The sequence below is a fragment of the Condylura cristata genome, unplaced genomic scaffold (genome assembly GCF_000260355.1).
Source record: "Condylura cristata isolate star-nosed mole 26May11 unplaced genomic scaffold, ConCri1.0 scaffold00003, whole genome shotgun sequence".
Classification (NCBI taxonomy): Eukaryota; Metazoa; Chordata; class Mammalia; order Eulipotyphla; family Talpidae; genus Condylura; species Condylura cristata.
The window spans coordinates 68,864,141-68,890,398 of NW_004567104.1; positions in this window are offsets into that span (position 1 = coordinate 68,864,141).

Consider the following 26,258-nt stretch of genomic DNA (forward strand, 5'->3'; position numbering starts at 1 on the left):
AACCATTCTTCAAAATGAAAATTAAATGTATATTACACTCTTGTTATTAAGTTTGGTCATACTACATAAGATAGCATGACATTTATATTTCAAAATAAGTATAAGTTTGAAGGTAACTTAGTGGGAAAAATGACACTTTTGAACTATGAGCAGTTTTTGGATATGAAGGCTTGACTTAAATTTACTTGCTAATTAATATTTGAAGTATGTAGATAGAAATAATTAGACTGATATAAGCTTATTACCAGAAAGTAAAATAAGAAAACTATTTTATGATAAGTATTTGTTAAAATAACAAATGAGGGCCCTCCCTGGTGGTGCAGTGGATAAAAGCACAGCACTAAGAAGCTAAAGCCACTTCAGTATGAGTTCAATCCCCAGCCCCGGAGGTGACCCACATGGCATGGCAGACCTCTCCTGACCCACCCATTGCTCCCCTCAGCAGTGTACTTCATCAGTCGGCCTGTTCTGCTCCCCACTTTGTCTCTGGTGAAGCCTCTCACTGTACTGCACCTCTGGCCTATACTTCAGTTCTGTATGCATAAATAAATAAATCTTTAAAGATATATATATATCTTTTTCACATAGAATAAGCAAATTTGAAAATTTTCTTTTTTCCCTATAAGGATGTTTTCTACTCTGAATTAGTTAAAATCCAAAAAGTAATTTTATGTATGTAGTTGGATCTACTTCTTTATGAATATAAACTATTAAGATATTGTTGAGTACAAAGAACTGGACTGACAGATCTCATCATTTAATTTCACTAACTCTAAAGTTCCTTTGAGTTCTGATGACAGCATGATAAATGTTCACATGTGAATGACATGCCTATTTATGGTGCCTCTGTACCAGGGAAACTGGTGAATCACTAAATTCCCAAGATGATCCCGGTAGCTGGAAATGCTCAAAACGAACTCGATATTAATCTGAAAGATAAAGATATCAGTGCCTGATCTGATGGACTCTGACTGCAGAACTTGGGATAGGAGACTGACTTCAGGACCACAAATGTCACAGAAAGGAATCTATCCTGAAGGAACTGAAGACCACTGGGAGATTTTACTCAGAAAACACATAATGCTATGTTTACCTTTGCTCATTCTAAGTAAGAGGGATGGTTCATTGACACACTTTTCACAATCGGTAGCATGTATAAGTTTAAAAAAAAAATGTTTAGTGCATATAAATTTCCTTCAAAATTCCAGGAAGTTTTTATAAAGTTTTTCCTCAAAATTTTACAATTGTGACAGGGTATCTTAGTATTTGCAATCGTAAGTGTGGATATCTTTGTATTTTCAAAATGAAAAGTAGCTATTTAATTCTTCCATGAGTCTTGAAAATAAGGAAGAAGTATCTTCTTCAATTGACTTACTGATTATCTGTTAACACATTGGTGCTATAGATTTGGCTCATTACTCCTGAAAGGTATATTCATAATTTCTAATAAATATAAGTATTTTCTTTTGTGCCTGACCTTCACAATAGTTCATATTTCTCAGCATGTTGTGCCTACTGCAAATTCAAGAGGGAACTTGAAAAAACTCTTATTATCTCTTATAATTCTCTGCTTATTATCCTGAAACAAAAGAAAGATACAGAAAACTGTCCTAAAACAGGTTTGCATTATTTTAAATATATGTAAAATTTAGTACTATGTGGAATTTTGTTACCTTTCAAAAATAATGTTTTATTCATTGACTCCTTAATTCAATGACTCTTGGGTGGGTGCCTATATTCCAGTAGTCCATGTTCCTGAATTTCTGACTTGCACAAATTAAAGCCATGTCCGTGCATCCAACAGTGCTAAATAAGTATAAAAGAAAATAAAGCAGATAAAAGTTTTTAGGAGAATTGAGGAAGCCTAGAGAAAGGTATCGATTGCAACTTTTAAAAGAGCCATTAAATTAAATTTGTCAGAAACAAACAAACAAAAAAAATTAACCAAGGCATAAAAAAGGTGAAGGATTGGCCCTCCCTGGTGGCGCAGCGGGTTAACGCACAACACTAAGAAGCTTAAGCCACTTCTGCATGAGTTCCATCCCCGCCTGCCCCGGAGGTGACCACATGGCGCGGCAGACCTCTCCTGACCCGCCCACTGCTCCCCTCAGCAGTGGACTTCCTCGAGCTGCCTGTTCTGCTCCCCACTCTGTCTCTGGTGAATCCTCTCACCCTCCGTATCTCTTGCCGGTACCCCAGTTCTATATGCATAAATAAATAAACCTTTAAAAAAAAAAAAAAGGTGAAGGATTTACCAAAGAGCACATCTAGGAAAGACGCATTTTCAGAAGACAGGGGTCCTGACAAGTATCATGTCTGCACTGTTCCTCTTGCCTACTCACACCCCGCTTCAGTGAGACATGGATTAGGAGAGGAGAAGGTGAGTTACACCAGGACTGTGGCTCTCCCACTAAGTTCAATGAAAGAAGAGGACAGGAAGATATCATGTTGTTACCATAATAATTATCCACAGAGTTTCGGCAGGATATGGAGAGGAATGAAGATACTGAAATGATGACAGGAGTGAAAAGATCATGGAAGCAATGTGAGGCTGGATAAGTGTTGTCATTTGGCATCAGTGGGACCACAGTGAAAAGCACAAGTGATGGTAACAGGCAAATGTGGTGAAGGATTGTGGAAGGGTGCGTTGGTATTAAAGTGCTATGATGACATACATCTGAAAAGGTGCATGTTTATAACTAAATTATATACAGTATTGTAAAACAATGTTACTCAAATAATAGTGTGATGACTTGAAAATCACAGTAAATGAGTTGAAGGAAAAAAAGAGTTAGATGCATGAAACTAGAATAACATAGAAGCCATTCTGTCAGTAATGTTAAGACCGAGGACAGAACTACCCAATATAAATAGAATATGAGATAGAGCATAAGTCACATGCATGCTTAAAATTTACTAGTTAGCTACTAGTATTTTTTTTTTTAAATGAAACTAATGGCTAAATATAAAATAGATGACTGGATCAAATGTGGTACATATGAACGATGGAATATTACTCAGCGATCAAAAGATAAACTCATGCTATTTGTGGCAACATGGCTGGAATTGGAAAAGATCGTGCTTAGTGAAATAAACCAGAAAGAAAAAGAAAAATACTGATGGTTTCACTCAGAACAGGAGTGTAAGGGATGCGGGGGAAAAGCAGTTGTAATACAGTGAAAATGAAAATCAACCAGCAACTATAAGCCAGAGACATTCTATGGATGCTAGAAAGGGGAATACGATCAAAACTGGGGCAGGAAGAGCAGTCGGGACTATGGTGATGGCACATGGGTGAAGTGGTGGTCGGAAGTCCATAGGGATCATAGCCGAGATGAAAACAATGTACAAAATGAAGAAAGATGTAATACACACACACACATAATATTTTATTAGTATGCTTTAATTAATCCAAAATAAACATATTGTCATTATAATATATTAACATTATAAAATTAATTAAATGTTTCACATTATTGGGTGGGGAGTGTCCATTGTATATTTGACACTCTCAGAACATCTTGGTCATGTGTGGCTGGTGGCTGTTATATCGGATGCCAATACAGAGACATGATTGTGGACTAGTTACTGCAGTGGAGAAGAAATAGTCAAACTGGAAGGCCAATGAGTTGTCTTTGTAGCTAGCCAAGTTATTGGGATTGAAATAAGTGTAGTGGTGAAACTGCCAGTGAGCCATGAGCTAAGATTTTTGGGAGACCTAGAACAACTTTGGTGGAGGGTAATGTAAGAGCTAATTTATAAAACCTGGTGGCACAGAATTTGAGGTTGAAAATAGACATGAGCAAAGAGGGCAGTCACATTGTCTCCACACCTCTAAGAACAAGGTCTGTGGAAGAAGAAGGAAAGAAAGAAAAAAAAAAACCTAATTCAATGAGTTTTAAGGAAAACATAGAAAAGATCCAGGTTTCCTGTTAAAGGGAATATTTGGAGTTTAGGAGTAGAGAAAGGTAAAGAATAAGTTGTTCTGTAGACACTTTATTAAAACAAGTATAAAAGGATAACCTGGGGTCCTGGAAACTTTTGAGGTACCTGAAATAATAGGAATAGGGAGCATCACAAGATTCACCCTGGTACCTGACATGCCAAGGGGGTTGGTGAAGCCTTGGGTGAAGGGAATGAGGGTAGAGAGGAATCCTTACCTCGTGTATCTTTTTAAAAATTTATTTTTTTATTTATGCCTAAAAGAGCTGGGGCGTAAGCCAGAAATGCAGGGGCTAGGGGTTGAAAAGATTCACCAGAGAGCATGAGGAGCAGAACAGGTGGATCTACTGAAATACACTGCTGAGGGGAGCACAGGTGAGAAAGGAGAGACTTGATGTGCCTCGTGGGTCAGCTCCCTGGCTGGGGATGGGGAACTCAACTCGTGCTGTGGTGACTGCCCATAGCTTTATAGTGCTGAGACGTAACCCCGTGTACCACCTACTATGTGTGGTTTTAAGACAATTTCATCAAGGCATCATTAGCATCCCACACAGCTCACCCACTTACAACTCAGTGCTGCTTCAGTGTATTCACATAGTTGTTCATCAGTCACTAAATCTAATTTTGCAACATTTTCACTAGCCCCAGAAAGAAATTCTGAATCCATGAGTATTCAGATGTGTGCTCCCTCCCTTCTACCTCCTTCCTACTTGTAGGCAATATAGTTTCTGTCTCCATGAATTGCCTACTCTGAATACTTCACATTAGCGGAATCATAACACATTTGCTCTTTTGTACCAACTTTTTACTCACTAATGTTTTCAAGGCTCGTCACATTATGACATGTATCAGTAGCCCATTCCATGATATCAAGAAAAACTCTACTTTAAGGATATACTGTTTCTATTATTCATTCATCAGTTGCTAGATTGTTTTCCCCCACTTTTTTGCTACTCTGGCTTACGGCAGTACAAGGTGATTGTTTTTATTTTTCACAGGCACATAGCTGGGAGTGAAATTTCTGGGCCATATGACAACAGAGTCTGATGGGGGTGTCTGGTCCATTTCACATTCTCACCAACTGTTTATTAGGGGTGGAAGCATTTTGTGGAACAGTGGAAACGAAGGCAAAGAGGTATGGGAAGGCAGGATTTACCTCCCGTGTGTGGATGTCAACCACTGAAATTGAGCTTGAAAATCTAGACATGACAATGACCATAGAGACCAGTGCCTGGGTTAAGCCTTGATCCTGATGTCAGGAGGGAGAGAGTTCACATCGTGGATAAAGCTCAGCTTGTCCACTGGTAATGACTGTGAACCTGTGGAGCAGTTGGCTGAAGCACAGCATTATGTCTCCCCTTTTTTCAGGTTCTGTGATTGGGGTCCAGGCCATGCAATTTCTTGTAAGTAAAACCCTAATAGTCACAGTAAACTTGTGAAGACAGCTGTGACCAACCTTGCTTTATACAATAGGCATCTGAGGCATAAAGATGTTTTGCCCAAGTTCACACTGATCCTCATTGCTGATGGGATAATTTCCCAATTATTTGAATCATCTATATCAGCACAAACATCTTGAAAGCCGAATTGTAATTTTCAGAACAGGATAGTCCTCTGTAATATTTGTGTTTAGATTGTGGGGAAAAAAAAAAAAAACTAGCCCAAATTCACACTGATCATCATCACAGATAGTTTAGTTTTGCAATTATCTGCATCATCCATATCAGCACAAGCATGATAAAGGTGAGGCATAGTTTCCCAGACAAAAGAGCCCCCAGTAATCTTGCTTTTGTGTATTTAGGGGTTGTTCTAAGCCCTTTGGTTTTCATTGGTACTAACAGTTACAATAATCAGTGTAGAAATACCCCCCAAATCCCCTGAGATGTGGGAAAACAGGCCATTAAGGTGTTGTTAAGTGGCATTAAATAGGATGACTTAAATAATGGGAAGAAGTTACATTTATCATATTCTTAGTCATAGTGAGAAGCCTTATTCCAAATAACTTCTTTTGGCAAATAGTCATTAAATGTGATTTGACGTCATGCCACAGAGAAGAGAACTAGATGATGAATACCTAAAATGAGCATGAGAGATGGATTCCTAATTGTGATTCACTTTTCTTCAGGGTTGTAAATTAGTGTACTACCTTTTTTTAAAAGTCATCTTTGAAGGTAAATTATGCTTTTTCAATGTTCTAGAAATGTGTTGAATACCAAAAAAAAAAAAAAAAAAAATCAAGTGCATTTTAGTTCATTTATTTGGTAACCCAAAAAAAGTTTTATGTTAACAAAAATGAACTTTTCAAAAAGTTGTAAATAATCTAAATAACTTAAAGTCCTGAGTTACAAAACTGCAGATGTATACAGTCTAATAATATGAGGTTGTATATGCCCTGTTGTAGAAAAAAAAATTCAACGACAGGGAAATTGGTAAAAATAAGGTATTAAGTGAAGAATAGGAGGTCACAGAACCTCTTCATCTGGTTTGGGGAAGAAAACAGATTAGGTTAAAAAGAAACTTCTTTATTGAAAGACATATTTTATTATAAATACTCCAAATGTTAACAGTGGCTTTCTTTGCTTTTGGAAAGTATTAATGCTTACAGTTTTCTTCCTTTTTTGCACAGCAGAGATTTCTAAGTTTCTATAGGAAAATAAAAAGAAAACTAAACAAATGTTTTTTGAAGATATGTTTCCAAATTAATTTTTCAATAACTTATTAAGTATTTCCTATATACTCTGTCTATACAACTTTTTCATGACATAGAATTAATGTTAGAGTTAGTCTATATAGAAAAAAAACAACATTCAAGTGTGTGCTGAATGATAATACTAAATAGATAGTTGAAGTCAACTGTTTATTTTACAAAAATGAAAATTTTTATGTGGATGATATCTCTTGAATTTGTATAAATGATACCAACGACATTCCTATCAAAGATCCAGTGTGTTTTTTAAAGTGCTCGCTCCAATGGCTTATGTACCTTACACTTCTTTCTCTAGAGGACAGTGCTGACAAACTTTTGTGATCCAAGCTTGCCCCCTGGTGCCCAGTCTAGATCTGCCTGGGAAAACACTGTGAGTTGGGCAGCGCCCTCTTCAAACACAGCTCAGAAGTAACCTGTAAATGAAAACGTTACCATGCTGGACAGAAATGTTCCTGCAGTGTCCTGTGCATTTCCATTAGTGGTTAAAATCAACATGATGCTTAAAGATAAAATAATACATTGCTTGGGGTATAATGAGAGTAGAACAACTTTGAAATTATTCAGACAATCAATGCATTTGTTTCTTCTTTCCTAATTTATATATTTTCTTTTTAAGGAATACAGACTTGGAAAATTTGAAGGACAATCTTTTATAGCTGACCCATTTTATTACTATTTGCCAAGAACATTGTATGCAAGCTTTCATTTTAATATCAATTGAATAGCAAATATGTGAAATAAAGAAGCTGTCTATCAGTGTTGAGCAAAGTATTTTTGTCTAGGCCTGAGAGAAATACTACATAGATGGAGAATTCAAAGAGAGGATGTGAAATGGGACTATATAGAGTAAGAGTTGCTTTGTCATACCCATTTCTTTGTTCGTTGGTGGAAATGCAATCTATTTATCATTCTATTGCTGGATCATAGTCTAGTTCAATTTTCTTGAGGCCCCTCCAAGCTTTATTCCATAGCAAGACCACCATTCAAAAGTCTATTCACAGTCGACAAGGATTCCCTATTTTCTAGTTTTTTTCCAGCACTTGTCTTCCTTTCTTTTCTATTTTTTTTAAAGATTTATTTATTTATTCATACAGAACTGGGGTACAGGCCAGAGATGCGGAGGGTGAGAGGCTTCACCAGACACAGTGGGGAGCAGAACAGGCAGATCAACGAAGTACACTGCTGAGGGGAGCAGCAGGCGGGTCAGGAGAGGTCTGCCTCGCCATGCGGTCACCTCTGGGGCAGGCAGGGATCGAACTCATGCGCAAGTGCTTAAGCTAATTAGTGCAGTGCTTTAACCCGCTGCGCCACCAGGGAGGGCCTTCTTTTATATTTTAATAGTCACCCTCACAATATCACAGGCAGGCAGACGCCCAAACTCACACATTTAAAGTTGTGAGCTTTTAATATATACATTTTAGATCAATACAACTGTTTTTGTTTGGTTTTTTTTTTTATAATGTATTGGATAAAAGCATGGTCTAAAACTCCCAACAATAAGAAAGCAGAAATAAAATCAAGATGAAAGCATCTTATAATTTTTTCTTCATTTTCTCACAAAATTTAACCCTTAAAGTTGTTGAAATCTCATAATCAACCACTGGGCACATCAGCAAATCTGATAATGTAGCACAAGAACAATAAAAATAATCACTTTAGCTCTCTCTCTCTCTCTCTCTCTCTCTCTCTCACACACACACACACAATGATCTTTATGAATGACACACTTGGCCAACCTATTCATTTTTAATTGCCACACCAACTATTCACATAAAATCCAGTGGTGTGCAAGATGTAAAATTTCTGTGGTATTGGCATAATTAAAAGTAAGAAACAAGTTAATGGATTTTAGGACTGAGTATTAAGTTATCCAATCTTAATTTCTTAATCTACATGCAAGGAACAGGCCCTAAAAATGTGGGTGACTCCCAAAGTCATGTCGTGTTGATAGAAACGAAAGAAGAGCAATAAACCTTAAACCTCCCAGCAAGTGCACACACACACACACACACACACACAAACTATTCCTTCTTAAGGAAAAGGAAAAGAAGAGTTTCACCCATCTAAGTCCCATTTTCCATGTGACAATTAAATTTATCCTCTTTCTAGGTCTTCTTTGTAATTTCTCTCCCTTCATCTTTTTACACAGCACCTTTTCCATGAGCATTTAAATAAATCCAAGTCTTTAATATCTAAAACAAAGATGACATAATTTCTCCCTCCAACAAACTCACTCCGGCAGATCACTGCCCTACTTTTCTGGAGTTTTCACAGCCAAACATCATGAAAAAATCGTGTCCCTAGCCAATCTTGAGTTTTTTTATGTCTCACCTGCTCTCTCAACTACTACAGTTTGTTCCTCTCCTCTAATTTCTTGTCACAGTGATTTCAGTCTGTTTCCAAATCCAGTGGAGGTTTTCAGTCGACAGTCCAGCAATCTTCAAGATTTTTAGAATATCAGTGTGCCCTTGCAAGGAAGGCAAAATTCCTTTTCCTGCCTCCTCCATCTTCTCCTGGGTTTGTCTTTGTTTAGTTTTGCTTGTTTGTTGTTTTGTTCTTTTACCTACTGACTGCTCATTTGCTAACTTACCTTCTAATCTGAATGATTACCATTTTGAGTTTTTCAAGGTTTAGATTCTGGTTCTCTTTTCTTTTCAGGCCAAGAAAAGCTATTGCACTTATATACATGGGATTAATTGCAGATCCATTTTAGTGATTCCCAAACTCACAGATATCTCCTTCAGACACCTGACTTCTTTCTCCAACTGCACAATTGGTACTTTCTCTTTGACTATTGAGTCATCATTTGCTTAAAACTCCTTTTAATGGATTCTCATTGTTTTATGGTTATAATCTGCGAAATGTTTCTGACCCCAGATGACTTATTTTGCACTAAGCACCAACTTAGGCTTCACCCCACTGAAAATAGCTTCTTTTTTCATTTTGTTCTCTCCATTCAGAGGAGCTTTGCTATCTGTTCCTTTTCCTAGGACTCCCTTTGGTCTCAAATTCCCGTTTTTCAGAAAATTTCCTATTGTCTTTCTAATTTTAATTTTAATATTGTTTCTATGGGAAAACTTCAGGAAATGTCATTTTTTTTTCTGAGGCAAAACACCTCTACCAGTATAACACAAATAGAGTATTGACTAGTAAATAGAAAATGTTATTTTTGCTTCCGCTAGGAGTTATGTTGAACAAAAGGTTTATTATTGGCAGTTTTAATTGTCAACGAGGTTTATGTTCAATGTGACAATCAATTGATTTCTCCCTTATTTGCTGTTCCCACTTTAAACAGATGTTTATATTTTTAAATGGTATACAAGAGAGAACTCTGATTTTATTTTAATTATGTAGTCAGATACATACCAATGGAATAGCTCATTTTAGCATGTATAGACCTTACATATATGTAATTATTATATTGGACTCATTAGAAATAATAAAAGGTTATCTTATTGGCACATACATTCTAGTCTACTTGCTGTCAGTTTCATCATATGAACAGTGCATATCACTTATTCAAGACACATGGACTAAAAATATCGTTTAGATTGATGGCCTTGGTATTCATCACCATTCTTATATCTGGCCACCTCATGTGGTCAACCAACTCTGCAGACTATTATATATTTTTCACTTATTGCATCATATGTATTTCCAATATCTACCATAATATTCTTGGGCCAAGTCAGTAAATCTATTTTATAACAAACCAATTGTTAATACAGTAATTACCTTCCTATTCCATACTCTCTGGAGTGGACTATGTTCCTGTGTCTATGTCCTGAATGATAGCACTGTTGATTTATGAGTTTATAGCAGGTGGTAACACAGATGTTTTCATAGTTCAGCAATAGCTATTTCATCTGTGTATTCTGTTTCCTGAGACATTATGCTGCAGGAATAGTAGCTTGTTAGCCCTTGGAAAGTCTATTTAGGAAACATCCAAAAGGCATCCTCATCAGATTAAAATACTAGTGGATCTCCCTGGTGGCCTAGTTAAGTTTCAGCCCTATTACCTACCACTAGGGTCCTCGGCCAGTAGTTAACTAACAATTAGCTTGCTGCTCCCCGCAGTAATGCATTTTAGTAGATCTGCCTGTTCTACTCCCACTCTGTCTCTGATGAATCCTCTCACCCCCTGCACCTCTGGCCTATAGCCCAGTTTTGTATGATTGAATAAATCAATCTTTTTTTTTTTAATTAAGAAAATGGAAATAAGGACTCAAAGAATGTTCCAGATTTGGCAAAGTATTGTGAGACACTTAATGAAACGTAAAGCAGTGAATGGTCTAAAGCAAAACTGCATTTTTTTTTTTAAGATTTATTTATTTGTGCATACAGAACTGGGGTACAGACCAGAGGCTCAGGGGCGGTAAGAGGCTTCACCAGAGACAGAGTGGGGAATAGAACACGCAGATCGATGAAGTACACTGCTGAGGGGAGCAGCGGGCGGGTCAGGAGAGGTCTGCCAAGCCATGTGGTCACCTCCGTGGCAGGCGGCAATCGAACTCATGCGGAAGCGGCTTTAGATTCTCAGTGCTGTGCTTTACCCCGCTGCGCCACCAGGGAGGGCCCCAAAACTGCATTCTTAATGCCTTCCTAATATGCCACAGTCACATTTCTCTGTCTGCTGACTGATATCCAGAATCCCACATTTTCTCTCCTTACATTCCAGTATGAATAAATAACTACAGTCATATAATCCTCACCTGGCCTCCTTCTTTTTTGAATCTTAAATGACCAAAAAGGAGTGCTTTCAAATGGCTCTTCCTCATCGTTAAAGAGGTAATTTAGGTGATATTTGTGAAATGTGGAGGACATTTATTTCACAATGCAAGTGCTTACAAGGAAAGAGGATGAATATTTATTTGTCCTCTTTGGCTCAACAGGCAATGCTGACAGTTCTCTCTTCTGAAGTTACAGGAGTACAGGAGTTGACACATAGGTGGATTCTTATAGAGATGAAGCCGGCAATGACTTGCTCAGACTCTGAGGCGGAAGCATCTCAGGTCTAATGAAATAGGAATTTCTCAATTTTGTCCTAATAAGCACTATGTTCTCTTTTCTGCTGAGCTTATGAAACTCAAATGTGCTTGAGCTGTTTAACATTTTATATTAGCCTGATGATAGAATGATAAATCAGTTAAATATTGCCAACATAGCATATGGTGACAGTTGAGACTGTGTTCTTAATTTTCTTAGTGAGTCCCTAGGCCTCATGGGAATCAATTGACCATTATTTATATTGTTTTCGGCTGCCTAGAGGCTCAAATGTGATTCATCTGGGAGAGAAGATTTTCCTTTTTTTCCCTTCAAACAAAGCACAAAGAGGTGAGGTAAAACTAAGGTCGTCAAATTGAAAATAAGATTAATGTTAGTGACACCACATCTTAGCGACAAACCAGAGACAAGTACTTCAAAGAATGGGATTAGACCAATGCTTAATTTGAGATTCTTTAAGAAAATAGTTCAATGGGTGGTTTATAAAGAACAGAAGTTTAGTTCCCCTGGTTCTGAAGGCTGTGAAGTTTAAGATCAGTGACAGCAGAGTTACACTGTGGTAAGAAATTTCTTCCTGGTTCAGAACCTGCACTTACAAAGTCTTCCCTTAGAGGAAAGGGTCAATATTAGCATTCTGGAGACTTTCCCATAGGGCAGTACTTAAGTCATGAGGCCAGGTGATCTACAAGCGCATCATTCAATACAATCGCATTGAACACTAAGATTTTAACATACACTTGCAGGGAATGCAAATATTCAAATCATAGTAATCAACATGCTAATATTTAAGAAACACAGTCTTCTAAACCAATAGGAGCATAATCCCCAAACTGAAGGAGGCACAGGAACACCTCAAAAAAGAAAACGAAAATTCCTATGTAGATTTGACACTGAAAGTTACACACCCACAAAAAAAATATAGTCACAATGCAGATAAACAAGAACAATTTTCTTAGTGACGTCAAGATGTTATCTGAGACTTCCAGAAGAGTTAGGTATGCACAGGTCTGGAGGGAGATGGAGTGAATCTATACACAAAGAAGAAAAATATGACCAAACAAGCTGGAGAAACAAAAACAGATTCTCCCAGTTACCATTGACAAGCAATCAGTCACGGCCACGGTGAGTGGCCTTAAAAGCCTCTTCTTTGTAACTACATTAGGAAATCCATTCTTTGGCCATCCAAAGACTGTGGATTATGGAATATTATAACTTGCTTAACAATGTGTTGAGCATGTGATTCGCAGTTTATTATTTGGGTGTGTTGAGTAATGTATTTTTTTTTTTAATTTCTAGATCTGCATTTAATTTCAGCCTTGATGTCTGTGTTTGATGAATATAAACTCCTTAAACTAGATCACTGTGGTTCTTCCATTGTCTCTTTTCTGGGAATTCCTAGATCAAATCAAAATTGTCAGTCAGTGGCAGCTTGGCTCACAATTCCATGTCAGCTTGTCTTTCCTATCCTCAGAGTTCAGAAGTTTTCAACTTTCCAAAAGAAAAAAGAAATCTTCTATGTGATTGTTCACACATTGGTAGTGGAAACAGAGAGGGCTGCTTCTTGTTCTCTTCGGTTTTTGGCAGGAACAGCAACTGGAACTTGCTTGTTGTACATATTTGGTTCCCTGGCAACTCTGAGGTCCTGGGCTCTTTGTAGAACTTTCAATTCCATCATAAGCAACCTTAGAATCTTATTAACTTAAAAAAGGCAAAAACCTTTATTTTGCTCATGGTCATCTGAGGAAACCCAGCTACAAAGGAAGCAAGGTGAATCGACATCTAATTCAAGGGGGTCAGGGCCCAACTTAATTGGGTCTGCTTTTCATCACAGTCAATGCCATAAATCCAGGAGGAGGGTAGAAACACACAACAACTTCTAGCACATTCTTATTGGCTCACTTTTACTGCCTCCCAGATCTCACTCACCAGCACATTCATATGGCCCAGCTCAGTGAAGGAGAGGTAAGAAACAAACAACAACAACAACAACAACAAAAAGTGCTACAACAAAAAGGTGCTATTTTACTGACCTTCTCTGTCCACCCAACCTTCAAATTCAAATCCAATTTAGAACTGAATAGAAGAGTCAAATGGGTGATAGTTCAAAAAGCCATTTTTTAAAAGATTTATTTATTTATGCATACAGAACTGGGGTACAGGCCAGAGGTACAGGGGCAGTGACAGGACTCACCAGAGACAGAGTGGGGAGCAAGCTGACTGACAAAGTACACTGTTAAGGGAAGCAGCAGGTGGGTCAGGAGAGGTCTGCTGTGCCAATGTGAATCACCTCCTGGGCTGGGGGTCAAACTTATGCAGCAGTGACTGTGGGAGCTTCATAACCCCTTGCACCACCAGAGAGGGCCCAATGCCATCTATTTCTTAAGATGAGTTTGACTGGAGAAATCAGCATTAATCTGCAGGCAGGACTGGGCTTCTAAACACCCAAATTTACAAATGGTACTTGTCTATGGAGAAACAGAGCCAATCTACTGCAATCGTTGTGTAGTGAGGAAGATGTTAGATAGGCAGAATTAAAACAGAAAGAGAACAATTACCAAGTCCCATATTCACAGAAAATTCCTCATCCCCAATCTCATCACCAGCCAAAGTTTGGGCACTATTTCCATGGAAAGAACATTGCCAGAAATGAAAACCCCTGTGTATTAATGTCACACTTTTCTCCCCTGGGAAGCATAAATGTTTCTATCCTACTTTAGAATTGTATGTTGAGGACACACATTGCATTTTAACATCTCTTTCTTTTGATTCCGATCACAGCTCCTTTCTTGCTTCACTGGATGCAAGCCTTTTCAACTTGACTCAAAGATCACCTCAATGCTTCCTCGAATATGTATGGTCCACGTGTATACCTCTCTTTGCTCAATTCATCAAATTAGGCGGGGCTCCCCATTCCCAGGGAAGTAAGGTATTAAATATCCTTTAGGTTATTAAGCCAAACAGTCTCCCAGTGGGTATGCATGGCAGTGAAAGATAGATTATTATCAGCTATTTCTCAGACAATAGGATGGATGGACTTGTTTATTTACCTCTCTCTGCTTTTCTGGGGTTTACACCAGAGTTGGAGTAAAATGTGGTTCTTAACTCCATTCTTTCTCAATTTTCTTGTCTACCCAATGCCATTCTTGTCCTTTCTGTGGTAAAAAAAAAAAAAGAATGTACAGTTGTAGTTATTTGTGCTGCAGTGCAAATTGGTGGAATTCATCCCTAGATTGGTTTGTTTTCACATACACAATGTTTAATATCTGGAAGTTTCTTTGTTGATGACAATGTAGAGTAGAAATGTAATATAGTACAGAAAAGAGTCATGAATCATCCACTAATACTGTTCTTATAAGTCAGAAACAAACAAAAAAAAACCTTCATTCATTTTTATATTTTATTTAGTAATCTTTGACTTTCCATTTTTTCAATATTCTGGTCAATATGGACTATTACATACTGATCAAGAGAAATATACATAATGATCAAGGATGAGAGAATCACCTCATCCTCATCTACTTATAACATATTGGGTTCTAGGCCCTCCCTGGTGATGCAATGAGTTAAAGCACTGCACTGCAAAGCTAGCCAAAGCCACTTCAGCATGAGTTCAATCCCCCGCCAGGGAGGTGACCCACATGGTGCAGGAGAACTCTCCTGTCTTCCCCACTGCTCCCATCAGCAGTGTACTTCATTGGCCTGCCTGCTCTGCTCCCCACTCAGTCTCTGGTGAATCCTCTCACTGCCCATACCTGTGGCCTGCTCCCCAGTTCTGTATGTATGAATAAATAAATCTTTTTAAAAATGCATTAGGTTATGGATTTTTTCCCTTCTTTTCAATTAAAATCTTCTAATTATGGTAAAAATAATTTTAAAATGACAGTTAACAGGCCTCTCCTAATGTTTGATATTTTAAAACAATAAAATAAGGCAATTTCCTTTTATGATAAAATAGTTTATCTCTGGTATATGAAAATGGCTGTTACAATCAAAGTTACAACCAACCAGGTATATGTGTCATTGCTATATGATACTAGAACCAATGAATAACTAATATATACAAGGTATATTTCTTTGTATTATTAATATGCTGTTGTGTTTTCAAGTAAGTTTACCAAATAATTCCAATGTAATTTTGAGTCATTATTTTGTCTCAACATTTTCTGAGGATTCAGTTTCATCGTGTCTTTCACAGCTGTGTCACATCCTAAGGGACTGTCATCTTCAGATTGTTTTATTGTTTTTTTTTTTTTGCCATTTATTAGATTTTATTTTTCCACTAAAGAGAAATAACAGGGTTACTTTAGGATATATCCTCACTAACTTTGGTGTGTAAATAATAATATGTGAAATTTAATTTTAAAAGAATTTCATCAATTTTCCTCTTTGGTTAAAGATCCCATTGTTGAATAGCATCCTAAATTCAGATTTACAACAACAAAAAATTGTGTGAGATCAAGCTACATGTTTATTACATTTTGAATAAATTTCAGTGTCCATGATCTACCCAAGCCTTTCTCCACCCAACATTTTCCTTCCCACCCCACCTAGCACTTGATAACTCCAGATCTGGGGCTTGCACAGTTTTCCCTGTTTCCTTGCAGCTGGTGGGGCCCAGATGTTGAATGAGCCCACCCAGGTGCTAAGGCTTTCATCAGCAGAGTAAGCAGTATATCACTTGTCAAACTTCTTTGGAATTAATCATATACATTAGAGACAAAAAAAAAAAACTTTCAAACTTTCAATTCTTTTCATGTGTCTTAAAGTAGGTTCAGAAGAAGATATTGATGGCATTTCTTTTTTTTATCTTACCTTGTTTTATTTTCTTTCATAACTTTTTTTTTTAATAACAGTTTATTTTAATGGCATTTCTTTTTTAACAACAGAAACTTTAGCCATTATAGGGTGGCCAATTATATTCTAGGATTGACTTTTCAAAACTATTCCATAAATATTACTTTTCCTGTTACACATGATGAGACAAAATAGAAAATTACTCACACCAGAAATAATATAAAATATATCATTAAAACTCTTAGTGACCATACATGTGTAATTGGAGAATATTTATGAATAATTTTATTCCAACAAACTTTAAGTGTTAGATGATATGGGCACATCCTTTGAAACATAAAACATATAGAACACAGAAGAAGAAAAGGGAAAGCTGACTAGCTCTGTTTCTAATTCAATTAAATTTATGGTCATAAACCTTCCTCTCAATAAAAATTCAAATCCATATATATATATTCAGTGCTGCACTTTAACCCACTGCACCACCAGGGAGGGCCCTAAGTGCATATGTTATTGGTGGATATAAAATAACATTATTAAACAAACTCCCAAACATAATTTGGTAGGCCTTATCAGAAAAATAAAGGAAAGGGAAAACAATAGCTAGAGTTAAAGAAAATTCAATTTATATTTCCACCAATATTAAATCATGGTACCACTTTTATATTAAAATCACTTCTTACCTAAGCTATTGAAATTCACATTTCATGCTCATAACTCGAATGACACAGACTTCTTCGGAGTCCACACAATTTGCCTTCTTTCTCTTCTTTTCATGATTGCTAAAGTTTTTTCCTCTTCCAAGAACATTACTCTATCTCTATATGACCTAGATTGTATCTCAATGATTTTAGCGATAATTTCTTGTTGCTACGCAATTTAAGTTAAGTAGATACTTGAATCAACTTTAGACAAGAAGGTTAGCTCAGTTGGCCTCTAATGGAAGCACTGTTGGTACTTCATTGGTGAATGTTGTGTGGAAAAAACACCTGAGGAAGGTGCGAACCTGTACTCCTAAAGCATGTTCTATATTTTAAAATATGTTAAAAATTAAAATTGGCCCTTCCTGGTGGTACAGCCAGTTAGGGTGCAACACTGAAAGCTAACTGCAGCTGTCAGTGAGAGTTAGACCCTTGGTGGGGGAAGTGACTCACATGGTGCAGCAGACCTCTCCTCTCTCACTTGCCACTCCCCTCAGAAGTGTACTTGGCCAATCTGCCTGTTCTGCTCCCCACCCTGTCTCTGGTATGTGTATCCTTCACTGCCCCTGCACCTCTGGCCTGTATCTGAGTTCTCTATGCATAAATAAATAAATCTTTTTTAAATATTTAAAAAAAATTGAAAGAGATTCTAAAAGGACTATTTCTGCACTCATATCCATATGAGTTCACTATAGCTAAACTGTGGAAGCAACCCAAGAGTTCATAGATTAAAGGATAAATAAAAAATCAGAGCAACATATACTGGAGTTTTTTTGGGTTTTTTTTTTTTTTTTTTTTTTTAGCCTTAAAAGGGAAAGGGATTCTTATGCATTCTACAATATGGTTGAAACATGAGGGTATTATGGTGAGTGAAATAAAACAGTCACACACACACAAAAAAGACAAATACTGTATGACTCCACTTCTATAAGGTATTGATATATTCTGAACCGTAGAAACAGAGAATAGCAGTGTCTAGAAACTGGAGATGGGAGTAGTGGGAAGTTGTGCTCAATACTCATAATTTCAATAAATGAAGAGTTCTGGAAATAGTTGTTGGCAATGGTTGCACAACAAGATAATGTTTCTTCATACCATTGAAAGGCATATTTACAACTGGAGAAGGTCATGCATTTTATGTTGTGAGTAATTTAGCACAATAAAAAATCGGCAAGTAGAAAGACTTTGTAATTGATATTAAGAAAATGATTGAGTAGAAATTCTCTCCTATGCTCAAATGAAGATTTGTACTTTTCATCTTTACCGAATTATTGGATGACTTTTGGATGACTTTTTGTGATGCAGGTGATGTGGTAACTTGCATATGAAGAAGTGTGAAACTCTTACATATGCTCTTATCTAAAACATCTGAGAGAGAGGGAACAATGGATGGATACATAGATAGATAAATATCTTAAAGAGAAATCAAATTAAAACAACAAAAATAAAAATGCAATTTTAAAGTATAAGTCCAGTGATAAACCGATCAAATTGAAATAGTTGCTTTGAACAGCTACTCAACTAAACATTTAGCGAGAATTCTTTCTAGATTACAAAAGCAATATTATTTTTTAAAGTACATGTGTATATTAATCTGAAGATCAAAATGACATTAAAGACTCTTGTTACAGTATCTTTGTCAACTCAGTATAATTCTCTAACAATAGGATGCTGACTATGCAAAATGTTTTTTATTTATTTTTTTTAATTTGGAACACTTTATGAATTTGTCATCATTGCACAGAAGCCAATTTTCCCTGTATTGCTCCAATTTTACTATATGTGCTGCCAAAGTAATTACCGCAAAATGAGTTCTAAAGTCACGGTGGAAGTGCTGTCCACTGACAAACTGGCCACCACGTGACCTTCCAGGCTGGGTTCTCAGTACTTTAAAGAAATTTAGGAAATGCCTTCTATCCAATGTACCTACATTTACAAATGCACAGTTTTCTGCTGCTTGTCAAAGGACCCTAGTGCTTGCTTTCAGCATTCTTGGAATATTCAGGATTTTTGGCTCAGGTTTGCATGTGGAAGACTTAAGGGAAAATAGGACTAAAAGGAAAAAAAAAGACATAATCCATATTGTCACCACATTATTTTTTTAACAGTTATTTTCTTGCAGCCACACAGGTTCCATATCATTCCCTTTTTCACCTTATTTGTTATGTGTACAATTCATAATAAAATATCAGCATTAAAAACAGGCTTCAACAATTAGTTTGACAAAAGCTAGTTGTATGTGCTTCTTTTGAAAGTAACATCATAATTGCATTAACTGAAGTTAAATCAGTATCTTCAGATTTAATAAAAGCATCTTCCTAAAATTTTAGTAATTACAAAAATGGGTAACTAATTATGTTATGAATTTTTATTTTGCATATTTTTCTTTTAATATGTTGCAATAAATAAAATACTTCCTGTTATTTTCATAGTAAATCAAACACAAAATATTTGACGGTGAACTAAGAATCAATGAACTGAAGATTTAACAGTCACTTATTCTCATCTCAGCCTCTGGACTGTGAACATCTCTGCCAAAATATCTCTGAAAGACCATGGTAGCTACCACTTGAATTCTTAAGAGATGGTTGTTCATTTCATCACAGAGAAGTCCTTATAGTCCATTATTTCAATAGTTCTTTTGGAAGGATCATTTCATATAGAACCAATTTCTATCTTCCTTTAACCTTTACTGGTGGTATGTGACGCTATTATCAGCATTTCTATGGTCACTTGACATAAAGCTGACCATTCTTCTAAAAGGCAGTCCCTTCTATGTTATATAGCATCACCTCTTTTCATAACTGATTCTCATCACAAAATTTAATTGTTTTCACCAACACTTTTTTTGTTGTTTATTTTATGTAGTCTCAGTCCATGAAAGGCTTTTTTCCTCTTTGGGATACAGTCCCTTTCTTCTTCCAGTTAATTTTCATAGAGCATTTCCACTGTCTTGGTACTCTGTAGACATGATACTTGCATAAAAAAACCTTCTAAATTTGGGCCCTCTCTGATGGGCAGCTCAGGTTTGATCCCTGGCAAGGGAGTGACCCCTGTGGCATGGCAGACCTCTCCTTTCCCACCTGCTGCTCACCTCAACAGTGGATTTCAGTGCACATGCCTATGCTGCTTCCCACTCTGTCTCTGGTGGATCCGCTCACCTGCCTGTACCTCTGGATTATACCCAGTTCTTATGTGCATACATTAATAAATCTTAAAAAAAAAAAAAACTTTCCAAATTATGGAAATATGACAACCATGTTGGAGGGTGACAATAAAGTAACTCTAATCCTCTGTAGTCTTAAGAGAAACACAGCACCCCAATGGAAGGCCAGGAAGAAGAAAATGAAACTGCTCAAATCATGTTTACTTTCTACTAAAAATACATAAAGCAAATCACGGGGCAAAGACTTAACTGGACTGTCTTTAACTTTGTATTCTTTTCATGTACACAATAAGCAGATAGACTGAAAATTAGGCAATTTTTCTCTACTGTAGAAATGTATTTCACATTTTCTGATTTTGTTCCCTATGAGAGAAAATATGATAATTGGGCAAATTCTGAAATTTGCTTTACTGAAATTACAGTGTAGATAGGTCAACGAATTTCATTGTCAAATTGATCTAAATGCTGATTTCGTACAGCTCAATTATGTAACACAAACATATCAATAAAAATGTGGGCAAGAGGGCCCTCGTTGGTGGTACAACGGGTTAAAGCACAGCACCATTGAAGCTCATGGCAGCTACTTCACTGACAGTTCAATCCCCACCCAGGGAGTTGACCCACATGGCTCAGCAGACCTCTCCTGACCCTCACCCCCCACCCCGCTGGGTCCCTCAGCAGTGTACTTCATCAAGCTGTCTGGTCTGCTCCCCTTTCTGTCTCTGGCAAGTCCTCTCACCATTCCTGCACCTCTGGCCTGTACCCCAGTTCTGTATGCATAAATAAGTAAATCTTTAAAAGAAAGAAATGTTGGCAATAATGTGTATAAATGAAAAACGAACTATAATACCAAAACATTTGATTACACTAAGTGAAGAAATATAATTTGAACAATAAGCACTCATTTGTGCATACCATAACAAAAGATTGATGTCACTAGTTTTTGTTAATGGTGATTTACAGTGTTGTGATTTATAGAATGTCCTTTTTTTTAAAAGCAACTCAGAGGAATAGTTTAAATGTGTAGGCTCACACTCAGTAACAGTAATTTTTGTTTATGAATTTATCTGTAGGATAATGAAATATCCCCCAAATATTTCTGTAGAAGCATCATCATTGTGCTATTTGCAACAGCAAAAAAAAAAAAAATTATGTACAGTCATAATAATCCAAATAAAAATTAATTAATTTTTATGCCTTTATATCATTCAGTGTAGTATATACATCCATGGATTCGATTTTCTTGAATATTTCTTGACATTTAATGTCCTCATCATCTACTTGAGGGAAAAGACTATAAGACAAAAAGTGAATTATGGAATATCGTATGGAGTTTTAATTTGTTTCTATTACACTTGCTGGGAGAAGACACACCACAACATTAATTTCAATATCTGCCTTGCTTTGGCTGAGAAAGAGCAGACATTCCTGGGGAAGTAAGGATAAATGGTCAACAGGAATAAAGAAGTTGTCATGGCTGGATCTTGTCCCCTGCAATAACCCTCAATACCTCAGGATGAACTGGGCCTGGGAGAGTATTTAAAGAGGAAATTAAGTTAAAATAATGTAATCAGGGTGGGTCCTAATCTAGTATAACTTTCTAAGTGTTTTTGTAAGGAGGAGGTTAGAACACAGATACACTGGGGGCTGACCACTGTGGAGAGCAGCAGGGTCTGCTGCAAGTCAGAGATGGAGGTCCCAGAGGACTCAGCCCTACTCACACCTGGATCTCTCCTTTCTCATGAGAAAATAGATTTCTGTTCTTCACACCACCCAGCCCACTGCACCTTGTAATGGCAAGACTTCACCAATTAACGCAAGCACAAGTACTTGCATGAGAAGAGAAGAATAGTTGGAAGGTGTCAATTATGCAAACCACCATTATAGGTCAATGTGACAGATGGCTATAAATCTGGGTGCTGTAGCCATTACCAGGTCAATGTGTTAACTCTCTTGCTTTTGCAACCACTTTTTCTCTTTGCCTTGATATTTCCTTTTGTAATATCTCTCCTTCAAAGGTTCAGATTTTCTATATGTTGTTTCTCGTCACTAAAGTCCATTTATACTGATGATTAGAAGTGCAGATTTCCTTTCAAATTAATGTTTTTTGTGTTCTGAGTCAGCTGGTGTTGAGGAACCACCACACAGCTTTCCATAGTGGCTGACTAGTTGGTATTCCCACAGCAGTATAAGAGGGTGAATTTTTATCCATATACTCACCAGAACAAATGAGTAGATCAAGAAGATGTGGCAACATACACCTTGGAATACTACTCAGTGACCAAAATGATAAACTCATTTTATTTGCAGGAATATGGATAGAACTGGAAAAGTTAATGCTAAGTGAAATAAGTCAGAAGGAAAAAGATAAATATCAGATGGTTTCCCTTATGTGTGTATTATAAACAAGCCAGACAAAGAGTCAGACAAAAACAAGTTTTGAAAGCTGACCACAGGAATGGGGCATCCATGAGAGGATGCAGGAGGGAGAGGGGGCAGGAAGGGCTGATAATGGAGGTGGGAAGAACACAAGGGAATATGGTGATGGACCATGGGTGCTTTGGTGATGGAAAAACTATGGTGATCACACCTGTGGGGAGAAATCATATATTGTCAAAAATTAGATGGAAAAAAAAAAGTAAACTAATAATTAGAAAACAGAAACGCCTTACACTTCAAAATTGAAAACTAGGTCTGTGATTTTTAAGATGGAGATTTGAGTTTATCTTCCAAGCAGGGAAGTTTATGGTTTGCAGATAATCACTTTAATGGGTTTTCAATTATGCAATATTTAAGTAAGTTCCCATTCTGGGATGTTGACTCTCCAGACATTTTGGCTCCAAGTAACTAAGCTTCACATCCAAATAATATGAATCTTCATTCATTATGTCTGTAGATGAGGATCCCACTTAGAAATGTGTCTTTTATAAATATGGCTTAAGGCTGTACTTTCCCTAATTATATTTATTGTTGTTTGGCAAATGCCATGTGTGTGTGGTCTTGCTTTCATGTTTCTTCAAGATATTGAAAGCAAGAGTACTATATTAGATGGGGACTCCTAACTAGCTGGGAGCCATGAAGATGATCTAAACTGGATGGCTGACATCTACGGGAATCTATGATCAAGGATCTATTCCAAGAGCTGCAACAGCTTATATAGATGTAATGCTATGCAGGATCCACATATTCTGATAGGTTGTGTTCATACAGTCTTATAGCAAGGCGAACCTCTGTAAGTAAAGAGGTTTATTTTCCATCATGAGGGATGGAATTCTCAAGTCCAGTCCATCTGGAAAAGAGTCAGTCCTGGGACAGGAAATAAGCACTAGCAAAGTATTCTTTAGACTTGGTCAGGAAAAAGGATGGCGATGAAATTGTTTTCTTTAGTCAAAGCGGAAGTTCAAATGCTGAGCTCTAGAGTGACCAGGATTTTCACAGTGGAAAAAAATAAGAGGCTCCTGGAGCTGAAGCTGAGCCAAGCTTCAGCGCTTGTGAAACAGAAGTTCGGTCACACTTCGTTCTTACTCCAAGGTCCTTTTTCTTAACCTCATCTTCATCTTCATTCATTGTTCTCCATATAGTAGAACTACAGTAACTGCAAACAGTATATTAAGCACCTAATTATCTAGACTCATTCATGAAAAGATCATCCTAGCTAACTAAACAGAGTCTACTGGGCTCCATAGACAAGGTGACTAGCAGAACCAATAGAATAAAATCAAGATTCTAATCAGGTCATGGAATCTAAATAGCTCTCTGCCCTTCATAAAGTCCTCTGCATGTGCTTCTCCTCTTAAATAAGTTACTTGCAAAAGATGTTCTTTATGCTCAATCACCAGTTTCTGTATTTTCTGGTTCTATCACTGACATAGATGAATCTTTATTTTTAGAGCATCAATATTATACTGATTTCAATATGTGAAGAAAAGGTCATGTAGTTTGAATGAAATGCAGAACTAAATCCCAACGGATCCTCCAGGAGGACTTATTTTTTTTTAAAGATTTTATTTAATCGTATACAGAACTGGGGTACAGGCCAGAGATGTGAAGGGTAGGGTGAGAGGCTTCACCAGAGACAGAGTGGGGAGCAGAACAGGCAGATGGATGAGTACACTGCTGAGGGGAGTAGCAGGCGGGCCAGGAGAGGTCTGCTACGCCATGTGGATCTCCTCCGGGGCAGGCGGGAATCGAACTCATGCAGAAGTGGCTTAAACTTCTTTGTGCTGTGCTTTAACCTGCTGCGCCACCAGGGAGGGCCCCAAGAGGACTTTTTAATTGTTTTTCCTGAACTAAAACTTCATGGTGGTGGTGGACTATTATTCCTTTGTCCCCATACTTCTGCTCTCTCCTAGAGGAAGACTGAAATACAACATTCTAAACAAAATCTTGACAATTTTCTGAAACATGAGTAAAGTTGATACAGAAGTGGATTTATAAAAACATTACAAGTATCTGAAAGTAATTTTGTTTGCTTTTTGAGTGTTTTCAAAATTATGTTTGTTGAAGTAACATTGATGTCCAACATGGCGTATGTTTACATCTCCACCAGTGGATATTCACACACCACAAACACCACCTTGCGTCCCTGTTGAGAATCATCTTCAAAGCTGCATTCATGTCATGGACTCAACAGTCCACAATTGAATGCTTTTAGCTTTTATCACCTCTTATCTCATCAAGAAGCTTGTTCAATAAAGTATAGAGAACGCACCAGGCCCTAAATAAGGTAATCATGTCAATGCCTTTTCCTCAAAATGCTGATGTGAATAAAAAATTGATCCTTGGCTCAGGTCATTGTGTGGTTCCATGTTCTCCTCAGGGTTGCAGGGTTTCCCCTGCATATTCCAACTTCCTGCCACATCCCAGTGATGTGCTTGTGGAAGTCATTGGTTTGTGTTGATTATCTCAGCCTAAGTGAGTACAGAGGTGTGCATTTGTGTGTCCTGCAATGAAAAGGAATCCTGTTCAGGATGAGGACCCGCCCAGCCCTTCTCTGGGAATATCTGGGATAGAAAATGAAAGAATGGGGCCCTCCCTGGTGGCGCAGGGGATTATAGTGCAGCACTATGATGCTATCCACATCACTGCTGCGTGAGTTCAATCTCTGGCCAGGGATCTGACCTACATGGCACAGCAGACCTCTCCTGTCCTGCCTGCTGCTCCCCTCAGCAGTGTATTTCAGTCAATCTACCTGTTCTGTTCCCTGTTTTGTCTCTGGTGAATGGTCTCACCTCTAGCCTGTACCCCAGTTATTATACACATAAATAAGTATTTTTAAAAAAATGAAAATATGAATGAATGTCTAACTGACTGTCTAATATTCAAAGTGTTTGTAAGTTCAGTCATGCTTTATGATACCAGAATATGCCTTGAAACTTAACACTTATGGCCAGCTTATTGAATGAAGTGTGATTACCCTTCTAATTATTTCACCTAAAGTCACCATTTCCAAGAAACTTTTCAATGATATTAAATGAGGCTTCACTGCATATTTCTCAATCTTTTAACAACACACATTGATGTATTTTGATTTAAACAAATGTATCAGTAAGGGTTCAGTTTAGAATATAAGCCATGCCATGTTTGATATTTTAAGCCAAGACATAATGTAATTACTGGGTGTATGGCAATTGATAAAATGGTTGAAAAGGCAAGTTAGAAAATGAACCCAAGAGGAGAGCTTGTTAGTCACACAAGTTTCAATACCAAACGCCTAAAAAAGTGTGTATTTCCATAACTTCATTCTAAAAGTTAGGAAGTGCACAGCCTGTGGGAAACAGTTTCCTCAGAATTCTGAGTCTTTTTCACCATGACCTTCCAGCACAGGTGACCTGGTAGGTGACATGTAGCCGTGAGCTACCACTGTTGTTCCCTGTGTATTTCCTGCTGCCTCATAATAAAGGATTGTTCCTGGCTCCACATAGGGTCTGTGTGACCTGCTTTC